The sequence below is a fragment of the Mobula hypostoma genome, chromosome 13 (assembly GCF_963921235.1).
Source record: "Mobula hypostoma chromosome 13, sMobHyp1.1, whole genome shotgun sequence".
In the NCBI taxonomy this organism is placed as follows: domain Eukaryota; kingdom Metazoa; phylum Chordata; class Chondrichthyes; order Myliobatiformes; family Myliobatidae; genus Mobula; species Mobula hypostoma.
In genome coordinates, this window is record NC_086109.1 from 54279093 (window position 1) to 54304887 (window position 25795).

General features: G+C 46.0%; 1 protein-coding gene across 4 annotated transcripts in view; it reads right to left on the minus strand.

The window, feature by feature from the left end:
* rab27a (RAB27A, member RAS oncogene family) overlaps positions 1-24367 on the minus strand; it is a 201105-nt gene extending 176738 nt beyond the window's left edge. For 2 of the 4 annotated variants that reach the window (XM_063066508.1, XM_063066507.1), the window contains exon 1: positions 24248-24354. The gene's annotated coding sequence lies outside the window, so the exon portion shown is untranslated. Of the gene's footprint in view, positions 1-24247 lie in introns of all 4 variants that reach the window. The other 2 variants (XM_063066502.1, XM_063066506.1) reach the window with 2 other exon arrangements.
* Positions 24368-25795: the final 1428 nt, after the last annotated feature.

The window sequence follows — 25795 nt, forward strand, 5'->3', positions numbered from 1 at the left end:
TTGTTGTACAAGTAGTAGGTAGACCAAGTGTGTTTCTGTAGACGTGGCCTGACCTGTGGTGCATGATTGGACACAGTGCAGACTTAAATCATTCCAACACAAGGTAGGACATCAACAGTTTAAATTTTTGAGGGATACCTGAAAGGTGTGGCAGGGAAGTTAAAACAGAGGTTTCATGAAACCCATCTCTGCCTGCCTGTTGTGTGCTCCGAAACTGCACAAATTGTGGATTTTTCATTGTGGTATTTCAGTGAAAACCATAAACATAACAACATTAAGGCTGCTGGGAACATCTGGGAACACACTAATAGCTTAATTTCAATAGCTGCAGGGCTCCTTGGCAGCTGTTGGCAGTTTGTCAATTAGCAGCACCCCAGAGAGGAGAGTCACAGCCCTGCAGGAAACTTCATTGGGAATTTTGCATGTTAAATCAGAAACAGAATTAGATGTAACATCACCGGCACATGTCGAGAAATTTGTTGTTATCCTGCAGGTGCATGGAAGCCACAATGAGGACACAAGGAAGCCTGCAACGTTCAAGAATCTCCAAAGAGTGAGACAGGTCCTAAAAAGCCAGCTGAATGGGAAGAACAAAATCAGAGCCACCAACACATTCGCCCTACCAGTCATCAATAGTGTGCGGCCAAGGAACGAACTGGAAGATGCTGCCATCAAGACCCTGAAACTACTAACAATACATGGAAGATTCCACGTCCAGCGACTGTACACCTGCTGGAATAAAAGAGGACGGGGACTTGGAAGTGTCAAGACCACAGTCTGGGAAGAAATGTGAAACATCCATGAGTAGGTCAGGAAGGTGGCCGCAAGGATGACCTTCTAAGAGAACACCTCAGACTGCAGGCAGGGGATATGGAAATGGAAGTGGGTGAAGCAGAGCTGGAGGACGAGGCCATGGCAGGACAAATCACTGCACAGAAAGTCCTTCCAATGGATGGAAATGACAGGGCTGAGGGACAGCAGAGGCACTGCTCATGACTGCACAAGAATGGGCGCTGAGCACAAGAGTGAAAGAAGCAGGGGTCTATCACACCTGACAAGACCCATGATGCAGACTGTGCAGGGAATCTGCTGAAACCATCCAGCACCTGGTAGCAGGGTGCAAGATGCAGGCAGGGACAGCACACACTGAACAGCACAACCAAGTTTCAGAAACTGTGTACAGGAACATCTGCACTGAGTATGGATTGGACGCTCCCAAGTCCAAAAGGGAAACACCCAAAAAGGTGTTGAAGAATAACAGAGGTAAGATCCTGTCGGACTTCCAAATGCAGACTGATAAGCAGGTACTGGCCAACCAACCAGACATGGTAATACTGGACTGGGAACAGAAGAAAGCAATAGTAATATATGTGGCAATCCTGAATGACAGTATCATCAGTAGGAAAGAATAAGGGAAGCTGGAGAAATTCCAGCACTTGAAAGAGCAGATAGAAAGGATGTGGAAGGTTGAAACCAGAGTAATCCCGGTGGTAATAGGAGCACATGGAGCTGTGACACCTGATTGGGAGAGTCTCTCCCACAAGTCCCAGGAACAACATCTGAGATCTCAGTCCAGAAAAGCGCATTACTAGGCACAGCAAGGATACTGCGGTGAGTCCTCAAGTTCCCAGTCCTCTGATAAAGGACCCATGATTGAGGGACGCCCACCACCCAGGCCATGCTCTCTTCTCAATGCTGCCATCAGCAAGGTGGTACAGGAGCCTCAGGACCCACACTACCAGGTTCAGGAACAGTTATTACCTTTCAACCATCAGGCTCTTGAACCACAGGGGATAACTTCACTCAACTAAAGTCGCCCCATCACTGAACTGTTCCCACAACCTGTAGACCTCACTTTCAAGGACTCTTCATCTCATGTTCTCGATACATTTGCATATTATTATTTTTTCTCTTTCATATTTGCACAGTTTGTTGTGCTTTACACATTGGCAGTTTGTCCCTTCTGTGGGGTATGGTCTTTCATTGATTCTATTGTGTTTTTTTGATTTACTGTGTATGCCACCAAGAAAACAGATCTCAGGTTTGCACATGGGGACATACTGTACTTTGATAATAAATTCACTTTCAACTTTTAAATTCTGAAATTCAGCCTTCACCCATTGTCCTCCATACTCACTGGAAGACCGGGCATTGTCAGTGTGCAATATGCTATCATTAAGGATTCAGAAATTACTTCTGCTGTTCGCTTGATGTTGTCCTTCAGCGTTCACTCAGTGGAACAAGCTGAACCAGGGCAATCTACAGTCATGTCATCCAGTGACTTGGGTTAAATTATATGACTGATTTTTTTTTTTGAAATTGTAACTAAATGTGCTATTTATGCTGTGTGATATTTTGCAGTGTACCTTGGCCCCAGAAGAACATGGTTTCATTTAGATATATCCATGTATGGTCAAATGATAACTAAACTTGACCTTGAACTTGACAAGGACACACATGCATGGCTTCAGTTGCTTTACAACATCCTAAATTTGCAGTTTTGTGAACATAGGTGAGTACCGGATTAAACACAAAATGCAGTAGGTACATTATCACAAAACTGTATCGGCCAATGGCAATGAGAGGGAGCTTCACAACTTCAATGGTTTAGCCAAAAAGCCCCAGGTAAGTGATTATTACTTCAGGAATCACTGGTAGTTATCGAACAACTGGGCATTGCTCCTATGTGGCTACACTGGTAAAGATCTTCATGTATTTATTTGCTTCTGACTCAGAAGGCAACTACCTTAGTTCATTATCAAGTCTCTACCATCTCTTAGATCAGCCCAGAAAATCCCATTCCTCTCCTCATCTCCCCGTAACTATTTATTTCTCCAGATGCCCATCATCTCTAGATCCTCCTGACACCCATGAGTAATTTACAGTAGGGGGCAAGAGTAAAATAGAACAGCAGGTGAAGCCCCCCGGTCACCCTGACGTTACACTGGTTACCAAACGTGTTAATGCTAACTTATGGCAATCTGTAGAGATGCATCAGGACAGCAATGGCCGTGGCTCTTGGTTTCTTTACCAGATTGACGAAGAGAACAGTTAGGAGATCAAAGAGCCATTTAACTAAAGTGCAGGGCTCTGCTGGATCGGAAATTTCACTAAAGGAAAAGAAACAATTCTACAGGCATCTGAAGGCCAAGCACCAACAGAATTGCATGACCTAAATAACAGGATGTGGGTTGGTGAGGGTGATGGTCCAAAAACTCACTGATAACCAAGATTCAACTGATGCCCTGCTCCAAGTACCAGCAATGAAGGTGAGTTTTTGTTTTAAATTTAGATCAGAGGAGATTTTGTTGACAGTGAGCATTTTCCCTACATTACTGTACCTTACAGCAGTTTCCCCCATTCAGTCCCACCACCTTCCCTGGCTAACAACTGAACTTACCACATGCTAACTGAAAAAACATAACCTTGGGTGGAAGCAGACCTGAGATCCTTAAACTTAAGAGCACCGAAGTGCACGACTTCTTCAGAAAGAGCCAAGAAGAGGAGAAATGTTGAAAGACATTACAGTCATGTTTAAGAAAGAAGACAATTGCCTCTGTGGTAACTACGGAGCGATCCCCCAGCCATCTACCACAGGAAGAGTCGATACCAGCCACCCTCACAGAGGACAGCGCTGATTTCTGAATTGCAATGCAGATCTCATGCATGCAGTAATTCCAACAAAAAGCAGTGACAAGCAGCATCCACTGCATGTGGACTCCACTAAAGCCTTCAACTCCGTCCATCAAGAGCCTGTGAAGAACTGCCTCAAAATAGGCTGCTCACAGAAAGTAGTCTCCACCTTACACTGTCCTTACAGAGGCAGGCAAGTCACGATGCCAACGTTTCTCTCAATCTTTCTTGCACAGTGCAACACATCATCTCCAACTAGTTACTTAATGAGGAGGGAACAATCAGCAGAACTAATGGGAAGATGTTAAATTCAAGTCACCATCCCATTCCAGCACCAGGCTTATCCCAACCCTGGGAGCTGAACTGCAGCCTGCAGGCAATACTCTCCTCCTCATGCACTCTGACGCAGAGCTCCAACACACAACATCTACAGAACAACACTGCCCTCTGCAAACTATGGTTCACAAGTTTTAGGATAAAATGGGGTACATTGGAACTGCTTGCAGAGCACCCATTTCACAGTTCAGTCCCAATTCCTGATGCTGTCTGTGTAGAGTTTGCACGTACACCCTCCAGGTGTTCCAGTTAGTTCCCATATCTCCAAGTCACGGAGGCTGATAATCAATTAGCCACTTTGTACAAGTGGGTGTTAGAGTCTGGAGGTGAGAGGGTGGGAAAGGGGAAAACATTGGGAAATGTGATCACTGCAAGTCAGCATTCAATGGGCCAAATGGCCAACATGTCACAAGAAAGTATGTCACTATAGAAATAATGAGACTGAGGAAAACATGAATCACTTTTGTTATCTAAGGAGCTCCCATTCAGTGAAGATAGGAAATATTTACCAGACTTGTCATAATGTTAATGAGTGTGACCTGGGGCAGATTAACCCAGAGCTGCCAGGTTTGAGGGTATAGGTGACATGTCTCTACCACATCATTGCTACAACAGGGTCAGAATAACGATCCTTTTTGTAAATTTGCCATACAAAGTGGATGGCAGAACAGCACTGACCTAGTGTAATTTGGGCTTGAGGCTGGGGACACTGGTCTAGCAGAGGAGGCTGGAGTCCCTTCATTGTAGATTGGAAGGATTTGTGGATTGGGCATTTGTTGTTTCCCTGTAATGTTTCAACATGCCTGCCGCAGGTGGGCAGACCAAAGACTGAAATCACCATGGTGAACCACAACTCCCAACAACCCACACATCTGCCCCTCCCGTGGCGCTCTGCACTCCCACAGTCTTCTCCGAACTCGAGAGTTGGAAAGTAAGCAAGCCATCCTTCATCCCAAGGGTCTGCTTAAGAAAAACAGAATAGAACCACAAACTGCACAGTATTCTGTGGGGAGCAAATCACACACCACACACACACACCCCGATCACACGTGCACGCACACGCAAACACACCGATCACACCCCTGCGTGCGTGCACACACACCGATCATACCCCCGCGTGCGTACGCGCACATACCGATCACACGCATGTGCATGCACACCGATCACACCTCCACGTGTGCGCGCACACACACCGATCACACCCCCGCGTGCATGCACACCGATCACATGCATGTGCACACACAGAGAATAGAACCACAAGCTGCACAGTATTCTGTGTGGTGCAGATTGCACACACAATCACACAGAATGCATCATTTGAAATTGCTGAGCATGACTTTTCATTAAAAGGATGTTAACACTGAACAACTGTGCAGCCACTATTGTGATCACTGCATCCTGGCAAAACAGGCAGCACACTCCCACCCTCACCCCATCACCAAAGGGTTGGTGGCTGTATCACCCGCTGTAAGGTGTATACACAGTCATAAACATAATCATACTTTATTAATCCCGGGGGAAATTGGTTTCCGTTACAGTTGCTCCATAAATAATAAATAGTAATAGAACCATAAATAGTTAAATAGTAATATGTAAATTATGCCAGTAAATTATGAAATAAGTCCAGGACCAGCCTATTGGCTCAGGGTGTCTGACCCTCCAAGGGAGGAGTTGTAAAGTTTGATGGCCACAGGCAGGAATGACTTCCTATGATGCTCTGTGCTGCATCTCGGTGGAATGAGTCTCTGGCTGAATGTGCACCTGTACCCACCCAGTACATTATGTAGTGGATGGGAGACATTGACCAAGATGGCATGCAACTTAGACAGCATCCTCTTTTCAGACACCACCGTGAGAGAGTCCAGTAAACAGAGAGAAGACTAGTCCTTGCAGTTGAAGCAAAGCTTTTAGGGTCAGTATCTAACATGTAAAGTTGTTGCAAAACAAAGTCTGAAAGACCAACATGTATAAAGCCTATTAAATTTTGAAAGGGCTTGATAGCGTGGATGTGGAGAGGATGTTTCCTATAGTGAGGAAGTCTAGGACCAGAAGGCACAACCTCAGAATAGAGGGACGTCCTCTTAGAAGGGAGATGAGGAGGAATTTCTTTAGCCAGAGAGTAGTAAATCTATGGAATTCATTGCCACAGGCCGCTGTGGAGGCCAGGTGATTGGGTGTATTTAAAGTGGAGGTTGATAGATTCTTGATAAGTCAGGGCATGAAAGGTTAGAGGGAGAAGCAGGCGAATGGTGTTGAGAGGAAAATGGATCAGCCGTGATCAAATGATGGAGCAGACTTGTCCCAAATGGACATTCTGCTCATGTGTCTTGTGGTCCAAAAAATAATTTATTTTATATGACCAATTTAAGACCAAAAGGCACCTGTGAAACTGGAAGGCAATTCGATTTCAGTAGCAGACAGAACAGTCAATGCAACAAGAGCATGTATTACGAAAGTTAGCACAGCTGTTCTCTGAAAGAAGCAAATTCTTGTTTGTTTCTCCTCCGTTACCCATCTGCACACATCCACCCACCCAGCCCACGCCCTGCTCCAGTCATGCTGCCAGAGCTCAGCACACAGGTTTAGCAGGCACCACAGGAGCTCCACTTCCCATCAGGCAGCTGGTCATAAAGAAACCCAGGCTGCAGCGTTGAGCAACCTCAGCAAAACCCTTCCTTCATTTTACACTGCGCCAAAGGGTCGGACCAAATCAAAACTGAATGCACCTGTTACCTTGACAACCTTGGTATGCACCTTACAATTAATGTTTGCTTTCTCTTCATTCCTCCATTCCAGTAGCTTATGACATACTTGTTTGACTCTTCCAGTTTATCGACCCAAAACTTTGACTCTTTCTCTCACCACAGGTGTTAACTGACCTACTGAGTATTTCCAGCCTTTTCTGCTTCTGTTTTGGACCATGGGCTGGAAACCGGCAGACCCTTTACCATCACATGGACTAGGTCTCCCACAAAGGAACCCTGTAGGTGCCCCCTCAGGTGGGGCAAGTCCCCGGTGTCTGTGGTCGGCAGCAGGCCACAGATACCATGGTAGCATGAGATATCACAACATGGGGCATTGGAATTTGAAAGTCAGCTCTGGCATTCTCTGCAAGGAGTTTGTACGTCCTCGCAGGTTTCCTCCCAAAGTCCAAAGGCGTACTGGTTAGTCCCGTGAGTTGGCTCGGGTTTCAGGTGTTGCAGAGGAACTCGCCTCAAAGGGCCAGAAGGTCCTGTTCCTCACACATCTCTAAATAAAAAATAAATAAAATACCCCAAAATGTAATAAAAACTTTACACAATACAAAATGGCACAAAATCAACAACCTGTTGCAGCCTCAGAATTGGTTTCACAGCCATTTCAGATGGGAAGAGCTCAGGATTGTATCGTGTAAAACCACAGGCAAGGTCTTTAGTTGGCAGCTTTGCAAGAGGATGTTCCTTTTAAAGATTCTATGTTTACGAGAAACTAAAGGGAGGGGAATTCAGTTTGCTACTTTAACCAGTGGCTGCTAACTAGCTTTCCAACTCAAAGCACAAGATTCTGCAGATTCTGGAAATGTTGAGCAACGAGCCCAAAATGCTGGAAGAACTGAGCAAGTATCTGCAGAGAGGAATAAACAGTCAATGTTTTGGGTTGAGACACTTCAACAGGATAATGAAGGGACATCATCACAAGAATGAAGGGTCTCAGCCCAAAACATCAACTGTTTATTCCTCTCCATACATGCTGCCTAACTTACCGAGATGCTCTGGCATTTTGTGTGTTAACCAATTAAAAGCACAATTTACAAGCCTGAATGAGCCATGGCAAAAATGGTGCAGGTTGCTATCAGCTGTGGATTGATGAGCATACTTGTGCATGAGAAACACCCCGAGGCAAAGACATTACTAGATCAGAACCAAAACGCAAATCATTGCAATCCATCCACTCCGTCGTCTAAAGTGTGTGCTAGCTCAACACCTTTTAGTAGCTCCACACTGCACTTAGGCCTCTGTCTAATTGAACAGGTTATAAATACTATTTTCTTAGCTAATAAATTAAACTATATAAATGTGGACTAAATACTCAGGATCTGGATTTGTTTTGCAGTCGACGCAGGAAAAAAGATCCACTTAGCAGACCTTATTTATATTGTGCACGAGAAAAATAACCCAACTCAAACCTAAAGCGTAGACCTCACTGACTTGCACATTACAGGAAGTGGACTGATTTCAGGGAGCACATTTATTGAAAAAATGTTGAGTTAGAAGTAGTCCAAGAGTTAAGTCAGCTTCTGTGTTAAAATGTACAAATACACTTCAATCCTCAAAGCTCTTCGGTTTTTTCTGAACAGCAGACCTAACCAGTTCCCCTCCACCACCACTCTCCTCCCAGCAGAACGTCCTCACTCTAAATAATTTCTCCTTTGGCTCCTCCCACTTCCTTCAAACAAAAGGGGTAGCCAGGGACACTCACCTGGGTCCCAGCTATGCCTGCCTGTTTGTCGGCTACATGGAAGAGTCTATGTTCCAAGCCTACACCGGTGACCATCCCACACTTTTCCTGCGCTACATCAATGACTGCACTGGTGCCACTTCCTGCACCTGTGCTGAACTTGTCGATTTCATCCACTTTGCCTCCAACTTCCACCCGGCCTTCAAATTCACCTGGTCCATTTCCAACACCTCCCTTCCCTTTCTCAATCTCACTGTCTCTATCTCTGGAGACAGCTAATCCACCAACGTCTATTACAAGCTCATGGACTCTCACAGCTACCTGGACTACACCTCATCCCCACCCTGCCACTTGTGAAAATGCCATCCCCTTCTCTCAATTCCTCCATCTCCGCCATATCTGCTCTCAGGATGAGGTTTTTCATTCTAAAACGAAGGAGATGTCCTGCTTTTTCAAAGAAAGGGACTTCCATTCTTCCGCCATCAACACTGCTCTCAACCGCATCTCTTCGATTTCATGCATGTCTGTTCTTACCCCATCTTCCCACCACTCTACTAAGGAGAGAGTTCCTCTTGTCCTCACCTACCACCCCATCAGCCTCTAGAACAAATGCTACACCTGCCTCTACAGCTCCTCCTTCACAACCATTCAGGGGCCTAGACAGTCCTTCCAGGTGAGGCGACACTTCACCTGCGAGTCTTTTGGGGTCATTTACGGTGTCTGCTGCTCCTGGTGTAGCCTCCTGTATATCGGTGAGACCCGGAGTAGATTGGGAGACTGCTTCACCGAGCATCTACAGAACAAGCCAGAACAAGCAGGACCTCCCAGTGGCCACCCATTTTCATTCCACTTCCCACTCTCATTCCAATATGTCCATCCATGGCCTCCTCCAGTCGAAATGAGGCCACACTTGGTTTGGAGGAAGACCTTATATTCCGTTTGGGTAGCCTCCAACCTGATGATATGAACAACAATTTCACAAACTTCCGATAATACCCCTCAACCAACCCCCCTTCACCATTTCCCATCGCCTCTTCCCTCCATGACCTCATCTCCGTGCTTGCCCATCACCTCCCTCTGTGCTCCCCCCCACTTCCTTTCTTCCATGGCCTCTGTCTCTTTCACCAATCAGCTTCGCAGCTCTTTGCTTCATCCCTCCACTTCAGGTTTCACCTACCACCTGGTGTTTCTCTCTCCCCTCCCTGGTGGGAAGATGGGGTAAATCTACTCCTCAGCTTTTTTCCTCCAGTCCTGCCAAAGGGTTTCGGCCCAGAAAGTTGACTGTACTCTTTTCCATAGATGCTGCCTGGCCTGCTGAATTCCTCCAGAATTCTGTGTGTGCTGCTCAGTTTTCCAGCATCTGCAGATTTTCTCATGTTTGTGAAATTCATACCAATGGTGTTATGGCAGTGGATGGATTGCGTGCATTACAACTGAACCAATGGTACAGACTTCAATGCAGATCCTCAACTATTAAAAAAAACTGCGGACTGATGGACTGTTTGAGCAACAGCTCTGGTCATCAGATCAAGCGAAACAGCCGCCTCTTGAAGCCCCTTCACGTGTTGTACAACCTAAGCCTGAACATGAAGGAGACAAAGGAAATTATGGTGGACTTCAGGAAGGTGCAGACGAACCATTACCCTCCACAAATACAGGTCTCCTCCACAGAGCGAGTTAATTGCACCAAGTTCCCGGGAGTTCACATCATGGATGACCTCACCTGGTCCCTTATTATCACCTCCCTGAACAAGGTGGCATAGCAGCACCTCCAGTAAGGTTCCCACCCTGCCTCCCCATCTTAACTGTGTTTTACAGGAGCACTATTGAAGCATCCTGACAAGTTGCATCAACATCTGGTATGGGAGCAGTCAAGCATTGGACCAGCAGTCCCTATAAAGGACTGAGAACAGCTAAGGGGATCATAGGGTTCTCCTTATCATCCATCAGGGACATTGATCAGGAGCGCTGCATACACAGGGCCCTTAGTATTATTAAATATGCTCCAAAATTAAGGAGACATTTTGTGCAGGAAGGAAGCCAGTAATTATTTCTGGGTGTCGGCAAGGACAACCTTTCTCCGTAAAGCAGAACTGAGTGTGAACGTTTGAAAAGAAACTGTTCCTTCTAATCCACAATGCCACCAAGGTTTCACTTAATGGTTGCCACAGCAAACTATACATCAACACACTACAGATAAAGGCTTGTATTCAATCTAGTGGCCTGATCCCACTAAGAGGAAATATTCTAACAAGATATAATATGACTCACTGTGTGGAATGGAAATATTTATTTTAAGGCCACAGAAATCACAGATAACACCTCAGAATGTAGTCTCTGGCATAACAAGTAATTAGCCAAAGTGCTGTGAGGGAGCCTTTACACAAAGGCCCTTGGTTATTATTACAACTCTAAATCAAAAAAGATTGTGAACCTAGGGACCTCTCCCCTCAGTGTTATGCTACTTTGGTTACTCAAGACCAAAACAAAGAAAAAATAAATTGTCAAACAACAGGAATTCTGCAGATGCTGGAAATTCAAGCAACACACATAAAAGTTGCTGGTGAACGCAGCAGGCCAGACAGCATCTCTAGGAAGAGGCGCAGTCGACGTTTCAAGCCGAGACCCTTCGTCAGGACTAACTGAAGGAAGAGTGAGTAAGGGATTTGAAAGTTGGAGGGGGAGGGGGAGATCCAAAATGATAGGAGAAGACAGGAGGGGAAGGGATGGAGCCAAGAGCTGGAAAATTGATTGGCAAAAGGGATACGAGAGGATCATGGGACAGGAGGTCCGGGAAGAAAGACGGGGGGGGTGACCCAGAGGATGGGCAAGGGGTATATTCAGAGGGACAGAGGGAGAAAAAGGAGAGTGAGAAAAAGAATGTGTGTATAAAAATAAGTAACAGATGGGGTACGAGGGGGAGGTGGGGAATTAGCGGAAGTTTGAGAAGTCAATGTTCATGCCATCAGGTTGGAGGCTACCCAGACGGAATATAAGGTGTTGTTCCTCCAACCTGAGTGTGGCTTCATCTTTACAGTAGAGGAGGCCGTGGATAGACATGTCAGAATGGGAATGGGATGTGGAATTAAAATGTGTGACCACTGGGAGATCCTGCTTTCTCTGGCGGACAGAGCGTAGGTGTTCAGCAAAGCGGTCTCCCAGTCTGTGTCGGGTCTCGCCAATATATAAAAGGCCACATCGGGAGCACCGGACGCAGTATATCACCCCAGCTGACTCACAGGTGAAGTGTTGCCTCACCTGGAAGGACTGTTTGGGGTCCTGAATGGTGGTAAGGGAGGAAGTATAAGGGCATGTGTAGCACTTGTTCCGCTTACACGGATAAGTGCCAGGAGGGAGATCAGTGGGGAGGGATGGGGGGGACGAATGGACAAGGGAGTTGCGTAGGGAGCGATCCCTGCGGAATGCAGAGGGGGAGGAGGGAAAGATGTGCTTAGTGGTGGGATCCCATTGGAGGTGGCGGAAGTTACGGAGAATAATATGAGTGGTGGGATCCCATTGGAGGTACTGACTCTCACAGCTATCTGGACTATTCCTCTTCTCACCCTGTCTCTTGCAAAAACGCCATCCCCTTCTCGCAATTCCTCCGTCTCCGCCGCATCTGCTCTCAGGATGAGACTTTTCATTCTAGGACGAGGGAGATGTCTTCCTTTTTTAAAGAAAGGGGCTTCCCTTCCTCCACTATCAACTCTGCTCTTAAACGCATCTCCCCCATTTCATGTACATCTGCTCTCACTCCATCCTCCCACCACCCCACTAGGAATAAGGTTCCCCTGGTCCTCACCTACCACCCCACCAGCCTCCGGGTCCAACATATTATTCTCCGTAAATTCCGCCACCTCCAACGGGATCCCACCACTAAGCACATCTTTCCCTCCCCCCCCCGTTGCATTCCGCAGGGATCGCTCCCTACGCAAGTCCCTTGTCCATTCGTCCCCCCCATCCCTCCCCACTGATCTCCCTCCTGGCACTTATCCATGTAAGCGGAACAAGTGCTACACATGCCCTTACACTTCCTCCCTTACCACCATTCAGGGCCCCAAACAGTCCTTCCAGGTGAGGCAACATTTCACCTGTGACTCGGCTGGGGTGATATACTGCATCCGGTGCTCCCGATGCGGCTTTCTGTATATTGGTGAGACCCGACGCAGACTGGGAGACCGCTTTGCTGAACACCTACGCTCTGTCCGCCAGAGAAAGCAGGATCTCCCAGTGGCCACACATTTTAATTCCACATCCCATTCCCATTCTGACATGTCTATCCACGGCCTCCTCTACTGTAAAGATGAAGCCACACTCAGGTTGGAGGAACAACACCTTATATTCCGTCCGGGTTGCCTCCAACCTGATGGCATGAACATCGACTTCTCTAACTTCCGCTAATGCCCCACCTCCCCCTCGTACCCCATCTGTTCCTTATTTTTATACACACATTCTTTCTCTCACTCTCCTTTTTCTCCCTCTGTCCCTCTGAATATACCCCTTGCCCATCCTCTGGGTCCCCCCCCACCTTGTCTTTCTTCCCAGACCTCCTGACCCTTGATCCTCTCGTATCCCTTTTGCCTATCACCTGTCCAGCTCTTGGCTCCATCCCTCCCCCTCCTGTCTTCTCCTATCATTTTGGATCTCCCCCTCCCCCTCCAACTTTCAAATCCCTTACTCACTCTTCCTTCAGTTAGTCCTGACGAAGGGTCTCGGCCTGAAACGTCGACTGCAACTCTTCCTAGAGATGCTGCCTGGCCTGCTGCGTTCACCAGCAACTTTTATGTGTGTTGCAAAAAATAAATTGTCTTGGTTACTGAGAATGAATTCCTAAACCCAACTAAAAGACAGCATTAAAATACTACAGGGCTATTCAAAAAAGTTCTATCTGATTGCACATTGTTATGTCACATACAAGGCACATTTACAGCAACACTAAAGCCTTTTACAACACAAAGTGCTATGTTAATGCTTGATGTCCTAACACTTCCACACTTCTCCGCTGTTCCTCATTTTCATCCGCATTTATTTCCAATCAAAATAAGGAGTGTGATCAGCAGATAACTTACTGAAGCAATGATTGCAACAAGAGCTTTTATATATTTTCCACTTCTTCCACATCTTTACAGCATCTTCTAAGTGACGCTTTGCAAAGTCTTTACAGACAAGGATAGGCTTTCTTTTTAAGTGGTAGGGGTGTGACATAAATCTAATACTGTGCATCAGCCAGCTGACACCATCACTACTGTAAAGCATGGAGCTAGCATCATGTATGGGGACATTTTTCAGCAGCAGTGACTGGAAATCTGGTCAGGATTGAAGGGGAGATGAACACTGCTAGATACAGAGAGATCCAGATAAAGCCCTGCTAGCCTCTGCCTGAAAGCTGACACTGGGGAGGAAGTTCATCTTTCAACAGGACAATGACCCAAAGCACACTGCCAAAGCAACCGTGGAGTGACTTCAGATGAAGAAAATTTATATCATTGAGTTTCCCCAGTCAGAGTCCCGACCTTAACCTAATCAAACATCTCTGGCAAGACCTCAAGATTACCATCCACCACCACTCCCCAACTAACCAGGCACAGCTTTAGCAAGTTTGCAGTCTTGCTCCATCACATTGTGCAAAGTTAATAAGAGACTTATCCAAAAAAAACTACTGGCTGTAATCGCTGTGAAAGGTAGTTCAACTAAGTATTGAGCAAAGGGGATTGAATACTTTTGAACCGCTGACATTTCATTATTTGACTGTTTAGGTTTTCACACTTTACAATTTTTCCCTATTTTGGGGGGCTCTGCTGTGAACAAACAAGCATGTGATTCACAAATACAAATTCTCGGTTGTATTGATCAAAATCCCTGGTTGTAATACTCATTTATGTGAACTAAGAGTTGGGGGCTGACTACTTTTTCAAGGCACTGTAGTAGTGGTTCAGTACTAGGATAACACGTATAAAAAGGAACCATGTGGCAGGAGTAACCAGACCCAGTTTCAGGGGTTTACGTACTGAAGTCATTTTTCCAATTAATGCTGTAACCTGCGTGGAAAGGGAGTTCTCACCAGAAAAAGGGCTGGCCTATTTTTCGGAAGTCGATTTTCAGTAAGGGATAAGGGGAAGAATATATTTTCATCCACAAAGTGACGGGAATCAGGAAAAGGCTTCCTGAGAATGTGGTGGAGACAAGAACTCACAAAAACTTAAGCAGCATCTGGATGGATCACCAAGGCACAGAGGGCTACAGAAAACTGCAGGTAAAATGGATTCTGGTTAATTGGGACACGTTGGCACCATACACTGTGACCCAATTAGCAACAGCCCCAATTAGCCAAGGTTTCATGGAAATTGTTTAAAAGGTATAAGAAAGACAAACTACCACTTAAATGAGAAACAAATGACACTCACTCAAACAGATAAGGATAAGAAAGGTGGTCACAAGAGGCTGAGGAGCAGCTACGGGACTTCTTCAAGTCGGTAGACTCCGCCATGTACAAGGTTTCAGAGGATCTGAATGAACACACCACTGTTGTCACAGACTTTGCTAAAACAGTCGCTAACAATTATGTCCCCAGAAAATCATTCGAAGTCTTCCCTACCCAGAAGCCCTGGTTGAACAACGAGATCCGCAATCTGCTAAGGGCCAGATCAGTGACATTCACTTGCAGACCACAATCAGTCTACTCGCTTTACACTTCTGACTGTGAGGCTAAGCACAGCTCTAATGCTGACAACACCACTATTACAAGACAAATCAAAAGTGGTGACAAGTCAGCATATAGGAGGGAAATTGAAAATCTGTCTGAGTAGTGCCACAACAACAACCTCTTACTCAATGTCAGCAAGACCAAGGAGAGGATTATTGACTTCAGGAGGAGGAAACTGAAGGTCCATGAGCAAGTCCTCATTGGGGGATCAGAGGTGGAGAGGGTCAGAAACTTTAAATTCTTCACTGTTATCATTTTGGAGAATCTGTCCTGGGTCCAACACACAAGCGCCATTATGAAGAAATCAAGACAGGGCCTCTACTTCCTTAGGAGTCTGCAAAGCTTCTGCATGACATCTAAAACTTGATGTGTGGTGAAGAGCACATTTACTGGCTGCATCATGGCCTGGTATGGAAACACCAATGCCCTTGAATGGAAAATCCTACAAAAGAGCCCTCCCCCACCACTGAGCATATCTATATAGAGCGCTGTCACAGGAAAGCAGCATCCATCAAGGACCCCCACCATCCAGGTCTTGCTCCCTTCTCAGTGCTGCCATCGGGAAGAGGGTACAGGAGCTTTAGGATCCACACCACCAAGTTCAGGAAGTTGCTCCCCCTCAACCATCTGGATCTTGAACCAGAAGGGATAACTTCACTCACCCCATCACTGAACTGTTCCCACAACCTATGAACTCACTTTCAAAGCCTCTTAATTTCATGTTCTCAATATTTATTGCTTATTTATGATTATTAATACTACTTTTGTCTCCATTTTGTTTTCGCAGAGTTTGTTGCTTTTTTGTTGTACATTGGCTAGCATCCATCCTGTTGGGTACAGTCTTTCATTGTTTCTTGAACTTACTGTGATTGCCCACAATAATATGAATCTCAGGGTTGTATATGGTGACACCCATGTATTTTGATAATAAAGTTAGTTTGAAATTTGAAATACAGAACAAATTAAAACACTATCAATACTAATACAGTACTACCAGACTGTATTAGTTCCCAGTAGTTAGTTACGGAGGAATTCAGCCATCTTGTATACTGCCATGGTCTTTTGATTAACAGATATGGACTACTGTCACTGCCTTCCTACACAAGGTCAAAATAAAAAACAAAATTATCCAAAATCACTGCTTTTTGAATCAGTGCCCATCAGCCCAAATGGGTAACATAAAACAAGCTCACGCAAGTGATGTTACTTTAAAAAAAAACTGTGTGCTCCTTAGCATCTAATGGCCACACAAGTGCAGGTGACTGACACTAGTTAGAAACTTCAGCAACAGTCTCCTGTCCCACTTAGGCATCATAACAAGTGTGTCAACAAACAAATGAAGGGAATTGCAGCTATTTTCTCCATTAGTTTCTGTTCTTTTAAGAATTGTCCCAAAAAAGCATTAGAGGTATGCATCTAGGATTAGTGTTGTGCTTGGAGTGCCAGATGTGGGGACCCTGGGAGACTCCCAGCCTCCCCAAGGATTACATCTGCACCAGGTGCACTGAGATGAGGCTCCTGAAGGACCGTGTTAAGGAGCTGGAGATGGAAATTGATGACCTTCGGCTAATTAGGGCAAGTGAGGAGGTGATAGATACTACCTATAGAGAGGTAGTGGATAGCACCCCGTGACAGTCCCCCTCAGAAATTGATATATCGTTTTGGATACTGTTGAAGAGGCAGACCTGACAGAGGAGGACCACAGTGAACGAGACTCAGGCATTCTGCCCAGTGCCGAAATCAAGAGAGCCAGAAGAAATGCGGTAGTTATAGGGGATTCCATCATAAGGGGGACGGACAAGAGATTCTGCGAGCCGGACAAGGATACCCGGATGCTGTGTTGCCTCCCTGGTGCCCAGGTACGGGATGTCTCAGATCGAGGCCAGAGTATTCTGAGGAGAGAGGGCGAGCAGCCGGAAGTCTTGGTACATGTTGGTACCAATGACATAGACAGAAAAAGAGAGGAGGTCCTGAAGGAAGATTACTGGGAGCTAGGAAGAAAATTGAAAAGCCGGACCTCCAGAGTAATATTATCAGGATTGCTGCCTGAGCTGCGCGCTAATGATGGTAAGAATAGCAGAATTAAGCAGATGAATGTGTGGCTAAGTAACTGGTGCAGGGGGCAGGGCTTCAAATTCTTGAATCATTGGGATCTATTTTGGGGAAGGTATGACTTATACAAAAAAGATGGATTACACCTGAACTCAAAAGGTACTAATATCCTGGCGGGATTGTTTAATATAGCTGTTAGGGAGGGTTTAAACTAAGTTGGCAAGGGGAAGGAAACCAAGGTGTTAGGGTCGAGGAAGAGGAAAATAGAAAAAAGTCAAAAACACTGTGCAGCAAAGATGCCAAGAAGGACAGGCTGGTGAATATACAGGATAATTTCCTGCAAAATAGAAATATAGCAAAATCAGCAACAGATACTGATGTACTGTACTTAAATGCACGCAGCATTAGAAATAAAGTGGATGACCTTGCTGCACAGCTGCAGGTTAAAAGATATGACATTGTGGCCATCACCGAGTCATGGCTAAATGATGGATGTGATTGGGAGCTGAATATCCAAGGATACATAGTGCATAGGAAAGAGAGGAAGGTAGGTAAAGGGAGTGGCGTGGCCCTGATGGTAAGTAACGATATCAAATCAATAGGAAAGAAGGGACATAGGATCAGAAGAGGTAGAATCCTTATGGGTAGAGTTAAGAAATGGCAAGGGTAAAAAGACACTAATAGCAGTTATATACAGGCCTCCAAACAGCAGCCGGGATGTGGACTACAAGTTGCAGCTGGAAATAGAAAAAGCGTGTCAGAAGGACAATGTCAAGATAATTAAGGGGGATTTTAATATGAAAGTGGATTGGGAAAGTCAGGAAGGTAATGGATCTCAGGAGTGGGAGTTTGTAGAATGCCTACAGGATGGCTTTTTGGAGCAGCTTGTCCAGAAGCCCACCAGGGGACCGGCTGTTTTGGATTGGGTGCTGTGTAACGAACCTGAGGCGATTAGGGAGCTGGAGGTAAAGGAACCCCTTGGAAGTAGTGATCATAATATAATTGAGTTCAGTTTCAAATTTGAAAAGGAGAAGCTGGTATCAGGTGTATCGATATTTCAGTGGAACAGGGCAAATTACAGTGGTATGAGAGGGGATCTGGCCCAAGTCGATTGGAAAAGTAAGCTAAATGGAGGGACGGCAGAGCAGAATTGGATGAAATTCCTACAGGAAATAAGGAAAATGCAGGAAAAATATATTCCAAGAAAAAAGAAAATCATGAATGGAAAAATGGCACAAATGTGGCTAATGAGAGAGGTTAAGGCAAAAATAAAAGCAAAAGAAACGGTATACAAGGAAACAAAAATGAGTGGGAAAAATGAGGACTGGAAGACTTAAAAACTTACAGAAGGAAACTAAGAAAGTAATTAGAAAAGAAAAGATGAATTATGAAAGGAAGTTGGCGATTAACATTAAAGAGGATACTAATAGTTTTTTAAATATATAAAGAGTAAAAGAATGACAAGGGTAGATACGGGACCGATTGAAAATGATGCTGGAGAAACTATAATGGATAACAAAGAGATGGCGGAGGAACTGAATGAGTATTTTGCATCAGTCTTCACAGTGGAAGACATGAGCAATATACCTGATAGCCAGAGCCAAATGGGAGGAATAGAATTAGGTACAGTCAAGATTACTAGAGAGAAATTGCTTGGGAAGCTAAGTGGACTAAGAATAGATAAGTCTCCCAGTCTGGATGAGGTGCACCCAAGGGTTCTGAAAGAGGTGGCTTTGGAGATTGTGGAAGCATAGGAAATGATCTTCCAGGAATCAATAGATCATGGTTCCGGAGGACTGGAAGGTCGCAAATGTAGTTCTGCTATTTAAGAAAGGAAGGAGGCAGCAAAAAGAAAATTACAGACCTATTAGTCTGACATCCGTAGTTGGAAAATGGGTGGAGCATTGGCTGATAGGCAGAAAGCAAAGGGTGGGAATAAAGGGATCCTATTCTGATTGGTTGCCGGTTACTAGTGGTGTTCCACAGGGGTCGGTGTTGGGGCCGCTTCTTTTTACGATGTATATTGATGATTTGGATTATGGATTAAATGGTTTTGTGGCTAAGTTTGCAGATGACACCAAGATAGGTGGAGGAGCAGGAAATGTTGAAGAAACGGAAAGGTTGCAGAGAGACTTAGTCAGTTTAGGAGAGTGGGCAAAGAAATGGCAGATGAGATACAACGTTGACAAATGTACGGTTGTACGTTTTGAAAGGAGAAATAATCGGGCAGATTATTATTTAGATGGGGAGAAAATGCAAAAATCGGAAGTGCAAAGGGATTTGGGGGTCCTGGTGCAGGATACCCTAAAGTTAACCACCAGGTTGGATCGGCGGTAAGGAAAGCGAATGCTATGTTGGCATTCATTTCAAGAGGAATAGTGTATAAGAGTAAGGAGGTGTTGATGAGGCTCTATGGGGCATTAGTGAGACCTCATTTGGAATACTGTGTGCAGTTTTGGGCCCCCTATCTTAGAAAGGATGTACTGATGTTGGAGAGAGTTCAGAGAAGATTTACAAGGATGATTCCTGGAATGCAGGGGCTAACATATGAGGAGTGTTTGTCAGCTCTTGGACTGTATTCATTAGAGTATAGAAGAATGAGAGGGGATCTCATAAAAACATTTCGAATGTTGGAAGTGTTGGACAGAGTAGATGTGGAAAGGTTGTTTCCCTTGGTGGGTGAGTCCAGGACAAGAGGCCATAGTCTAGAATTAGAGGGTACCCAGTTAAAACAGAGATGAGGAGAAATTTTTTTAGCCAGAGGGTTGTGGATTTGTGGAATTCGTTGCCACATACAGCTATGGAGGCCTGATCATTGAGGGTGTTTAAGGAGGAGATTGACAGGCATCTAATTAGTCAGGGTATCAAGGGATATGGGGAAAAAGCCGGAAATTGAAACTAGATGGGTGAATAGTTTAGCTCACGGGGGAGCTGCGGAGCAGACTCGATGGGCCGAATGGCCTACTTCTGCTCCTTTGTCTTGTGATCTTGTGAAGCAGCTGCCCTGATTAACTGAAGGACCAATTAAGCAGAATCCACTATATAGAGAGGTACTTGACAGAAGCATGGCCCAAGGAACTAAAGAGCCTGGCTCGGTGCAACATCACTGTGATTCTGATGGCCACGTCTGTGGAGAGAATGGTTGGAAGGTTTGCTGTGACCCAACCAGCCTGTTCAGGGTGTTTCTCCAGCTGCTGCTCCCACTAAATGGGAGAGAGCACTCAAAGCAAAACAAAACATCCCTCGGCTGAAGGGCCAGGAGTGCTTCCCATTAACAAGCCACTGTGAAAGGTCCAACCAGCACTGAACACTAGTTTAAGGAAAGATGCATGATTACCCATGCCTGTGCTGATTAAGTAAACCAGTCAACTTTAATGCAATTTCCTGCATTTCAGGGGTAGGTAGAGGATTTAATGTAAATGCTAATCCCAGATTTAATTGAGATGAGTCCCGCAGTGACCCCAGGGAGTAATAATGCTCCATTAATGCCATTGTGGGAGGGTAATTATTATTAAAAATTTAAAACACATCATATGGAGTAGCACAAGGCTATGAGCTGTTAATAAGCAATAAAAACCCAGCCACCTGCAGTGACATAGTCCAGCAAGAACATCAATGACAGGGGCTGCCAGCTGGGCCCCTTCATCCCCACAAGCAGACGTTCAACCCACAAGCCATGCCCCACCCTGCTCCTCACCGTACAGAAACCCACTGAACAAAACAGATACACAAGAGACTGCAGATGCTTGAATCTGGAGCCATAAACATAAAGCTGATGAAACTCAACAGGGAACAAACAGTCACTGTCAGTCAGTCAGTCAGTCAGCGACAGTCAGTATCTGTGGAGGGGAACAGTCACTGTCAGTCAGTCAGTATCTGTGGAGGGGAACAGTCACTGTCAGTCAGTCAGTCAGTGTCAGTCAGTATCTGTGGAGGGGAACAAACAGTCACTGTCAGTCAGTATCTGTGGAGGGGAACAAACAGTCACTGTCAGTCAGTATCTGTGGAGGGGAACAAACAGTCACAGTCAGTCAGTATCTGTGGAGGGGAACAAACAGTCACTGTCAGTCAGTATCTGTGGAGGGGAACAAACAGTCACTGTCAGTCAGTATCTGTGGAGGGGAACAGTCACTGTCAGTCAGTCAGTCAGTCAGTGTCAGTCAGTATCTGTGGAGGGGAACAAACAGTCACAGTCAGTCAGTATCTGTGGAGGGGAACAAACAGTCACTGTCAGTCAGTATCTGTGGAGGGGAACAAACAGTCACAGTCAGTCAGTATCTGTGGAGGGGAACAAACAGTCACTGTCAGTCAGTATCTGTGGAGGGGAACAAACAGTCACTGTCAGTCAGTATCTGTGGAGGGGAAGGAACAGTCACTGTCAGTCAGTATCTGTGGAGGGGAACAAACAGTCACTGTCAGTCAGTATCTGTGGAAGGGAACAAACAGTCACAGTCAGTCAGTCAGTCAGCGACAGTCACTGTCAGTCAGTATCTGTGGAGGGGAACAAACAGTCAGTGTCAGTCAGTATCTGTGGAGGGGAACAAACAGTCAGTGTCAGTCAGTATCTGTGGAGGGGAACAAACAGTCAGTGTCAGTCAGTATCTGTGGAGGGGAACAGTCACTGTCAGTCAGTATCTGTGGAGGGGAACAAACAGTCACTGTCAGTCAGTATCTGTGGAGGGGAACAAACAGTCAGTGTCAGTCAGTATCTGTGGAGGGGAACGAACAGTCAGTGTCAGTCAGTATCTGTGGAGGGGAACGAACAGTCAGTGTCAGTCAGTATCTGTGGAGGGGAACAGTCACTGTCAGTCAGTATCTGTGGAGGGGAACAAACAGTCAGTGTCAGTCAGTATCTGTGGAGGGGAACGAACAGTCAGTGTCAGTCAGTATCTGTGGAGGGGAACAAACAGTCACTGTCAGTCAGTATCTGTGGAGGGGAACAAACAGTCAGTGTCAGTCAGTATCTGTGGAGGGGAACGAACAGTCAGTGTCAGTCAGTATCTGTGGAGGGGAACAAACAGTCAGTGTCAGTCAGTATCTGTGGAGGGGAACAGTCACTGTCAGTCAGTATCTGTGGAGGGGAACAAACAGTCAGTGTCAGTCAATATCTGTGGAGGGGAACAAACAGTCAGTGTCAGTCAGTATCTGTGGAGGGGAACAAACAGTCAGTGTCAGTCAGTATCTGTGGAGGGGAACAAACAGTCAGTGTCAGTCAGTATCTGTGGAGGGGAACAGTCACTGTCAGTCAGTATCTGTGGAGGGGAACAGTCACTGTCAGTCAGTATCTGTGGAGGGGAACAAACAGTCAGTGTCAGTCAGTATCTGTGGAGGGGAACAAACAGTCACTGTCAGTCAGTATCTGTGGAGGGGAAGGAACAGTCACTGTCAGTCAGTATCTGTGGAGGGGAAGGAACAGTCACTGTCAGTCAGTATCTGTGGAGGGGAACGAACAGTCACTGTCAGTCAGTATCTGTGGAGGGGAACGAACAGTCAGTGTCAGTCAGTATCTGTGGAGGGGAACAAACAGTCACTGTCAGTATCTGTGGAGGGGAACAGTCACTGTCAGTCAGTATCTGTGGAGGGGAACAGTCACTGTCAGTCAGTATCTGTGGAGGGAAAGGAACAGTCACTGCCAGTCAGTATCTGTGGAGGGGAACCGTCACTGTCAGTCAGTATCTGTGGAGGGGAAGGAACAGTCACTGTCAGTCAGTATCTGTGGAGGGGAAGGAACAGTCAGTGTCAGTCAGTATCTGTGGAGGGGAAGGAACAGTCACTGTCAGTCAGTATCTGTGGAGGGGAAGGAACAGTCACTGTCAGTCAGTATCTGTGGACGGGAAGGAACAGTCACTGTCAGTCAGTATCTGTGGAGGGGAAGGAACAGTCTGTGTCAGTCAGTATCTGTGGACGGGAAGGAACAGTCACTGTCAGTCAGTATCTGTGGAGGGGAAGGAACAGTCTGTGTCAGTCAGTATCTGTGGAGGGGAAGGAACAGTCACTGTCAGTCAGTATCTGTGGACGGGAAGGAACAGTCACTGTCAGTCAGTATCTGTGGAGGGGAAGGAACAGTCTGTGTCAGTCAGTATCTGTGGAGGGGAAGGAATAGTCAGTGTTGGTCAGTATCTGTGGAGGGGATTGAACAGACAATGTTTCACAATGATACTTTTCATCTGGACTGATCCTCAACCCAAATCATCCTCTCTTCATTTCTTTTCACAGAAGTTGCCTAGGGCTGACTGCTGCGTTAATCGAGCATCTTGTGTGTTGTTCCCATTGCATAAAGGTTGGTTAAATGAGCCAGTCTGTAAATTGTTGTTTTGTTTGAAAGAAATTTTAAGATTTGATCAAGTCAGTGACAGACTGGCTGCTAATCACCTGGTCTGTTACTGTCCTAGCACACAGCGTGTGTGTAGACAACTTCACAGCTTCCAACACTGTCAAACCCAGGGAATTGAAGAGAGGCCAGTGACAGTCACAAAACTGAAAGACAAATAAGGGTTGGATGGTCAAGCAAGGCCGACGCCAGTCTGGCGGATAACAGGAAGACGTTACCTATCCCCAAACTGGTGGCTACAATCATGCGCGTCCCTCTGAGAGAGAGAGTTACAAAGAGGCAAATTACGGACACTAAACCACGGTTTCCCATTCAACTTTTTACAGACAACTCGTTAGACTAGAGTTTTTTTTACAAACCCGACGTGCGTTCTACACGGACAACAGATGTTAGGACCACCGCCACAAAGAACCCCAATGTCCCGTTTACACCACTTCTTTTCACCGTTTTCCGGTGTTACCTGCAGGGGAGCGGGGCAGTTACAGTGATCACTGGTCAGAGCTGGAGCCGATGCGGCGGACCGGGGAAGCTGCCAGCACTGGTGCCGTGCCTGAGGAAGGGTCGGCACAGTAGCGGGCCCCCATACCGGCCGCACTCAGTCCCGGCACACCCACCAAGGACAGCCGGGACACTCGCTCTGTGGCTCTTCTCAACACTGGGGGTCTAACTTTTGCAAAGTAAAACCACCGCTGCAGCAACACAAAACTCTGTAAAACCCGACTGCGCCCGTTAACAACAGTCAGCTGTGCACCCACCGTCACCCTGCCACTCAGCGAACTGCACCCTCAGCGATCCCACGCAGAAATGTGCACCGCTCCGAAAACTCACATTTAAACGCACTTCAATTACTTTCACATCCTTCCTTTGTGGGAGCAACATCACTTCCCGTAAAACGGCTCCTCCCTCCCTCTTTCCGCTCCGGGACGGAACGCACCTTGGCTACCGTTCGGTGTGTGAGCCCCCAGATCGGACGCACGCCCGGGGCTTGCGTCCCGCGGCGGTGCCTGTAATTGTGCAGCCACATCTCCAGTGGTGACCTGAGGACACAACCCAGGAGGGTTTACACTGACCATGTTCCGACAGTGCCTGTCTACTTCAACAGGGAACAGTTACCTCGCTCAATCAGTGCACGTCTTAGGCCAGCGTTCGCTTGTGATGTGTTCCGCCGGACTCGCGACCAGCCCAGAGAGAGTTAGAGATGTCACTGTGGGCAGCTCGGAGCCGGGATGGGTATTTGAATCGGTCTGGTTTTGGCACGTGTACCGAGATAACAGTGAAAAACCTTTGCCTGTCAGCCAGACAGATTATTCCGTGATGGTAGTAAAAACGGAGTGCAGAATATAGTGTTACAGTTACAGAGAGAGTGCAGTGTAGGTGGACAGCTATACCGGGAGATTAGAAGTTCATCTTTACCAGTAGAGGTAATTTCTCGATCTTTCTATCTACCTGGTCATTGCTTTGCACCATATTGTCTACCTGCACTGTGCTCCAAACTCCCATCGGCTAGGTTTCAACCTGTTTCACCACAACATCGATATCTCTCCGCAGTTTAACGCGGTCCTCCACACTGTAAACAACGGCATCAGTCCTTATACAATCATCTCATACTTACTGATTTTATCTCCTGCCTCTACGTCCATTCACTCATGTGTGGTACAAACAGCACTCTGGAATACCATTAGTTACTTGTAACAAGTCATAGAGACAGCCTTCTCCTATCGTCCTCTGTCCCTTAGTTACTTTGCCAATTTGCCCTGGACCACAAGTGGACCTCCCATGTGGAACCTTGTCAAAGGCTTTACTAAAGTCCATGTAAGCCACATCAACTGCATTGCCCTCATCAAAGCATTTTGTTACATAAGGAATTCAATCAAATTGGTCAAGCGGGATCTGCCTACTTCTGAACAGTCTCTTCCTTTCCGAGGGTGCATTAAGACTCTCGCTCAAAATTTTTTTTCGTAGTATCTTCCCCGGGAGGCTCACAAGTCTACAGTTACCGAAGTTTATTTATTTTCAAAGCATGTATATGTCACCCTGAGATTCATTTTCTAGCAAGTATTCACAGTAGAACAAAGAAGTGGAATCAAATAAATGAAAAAGTACACACAGACAAAGACTGGGAAACAATGTGCAAAAGAAGGCAATCTGTGCAAATACAAAATAATAAATAAATGGAGCTGAGAGCATGATTTGCAAAGCCCTTGGAAGTGAGTTCACAGGGTGTGGAATCAATTCAGAGTTGGGGTGAGTGAAGTTATCCACGCTGGTATAAGAACACAAGAGATTCCACAGATGTAGGAAAT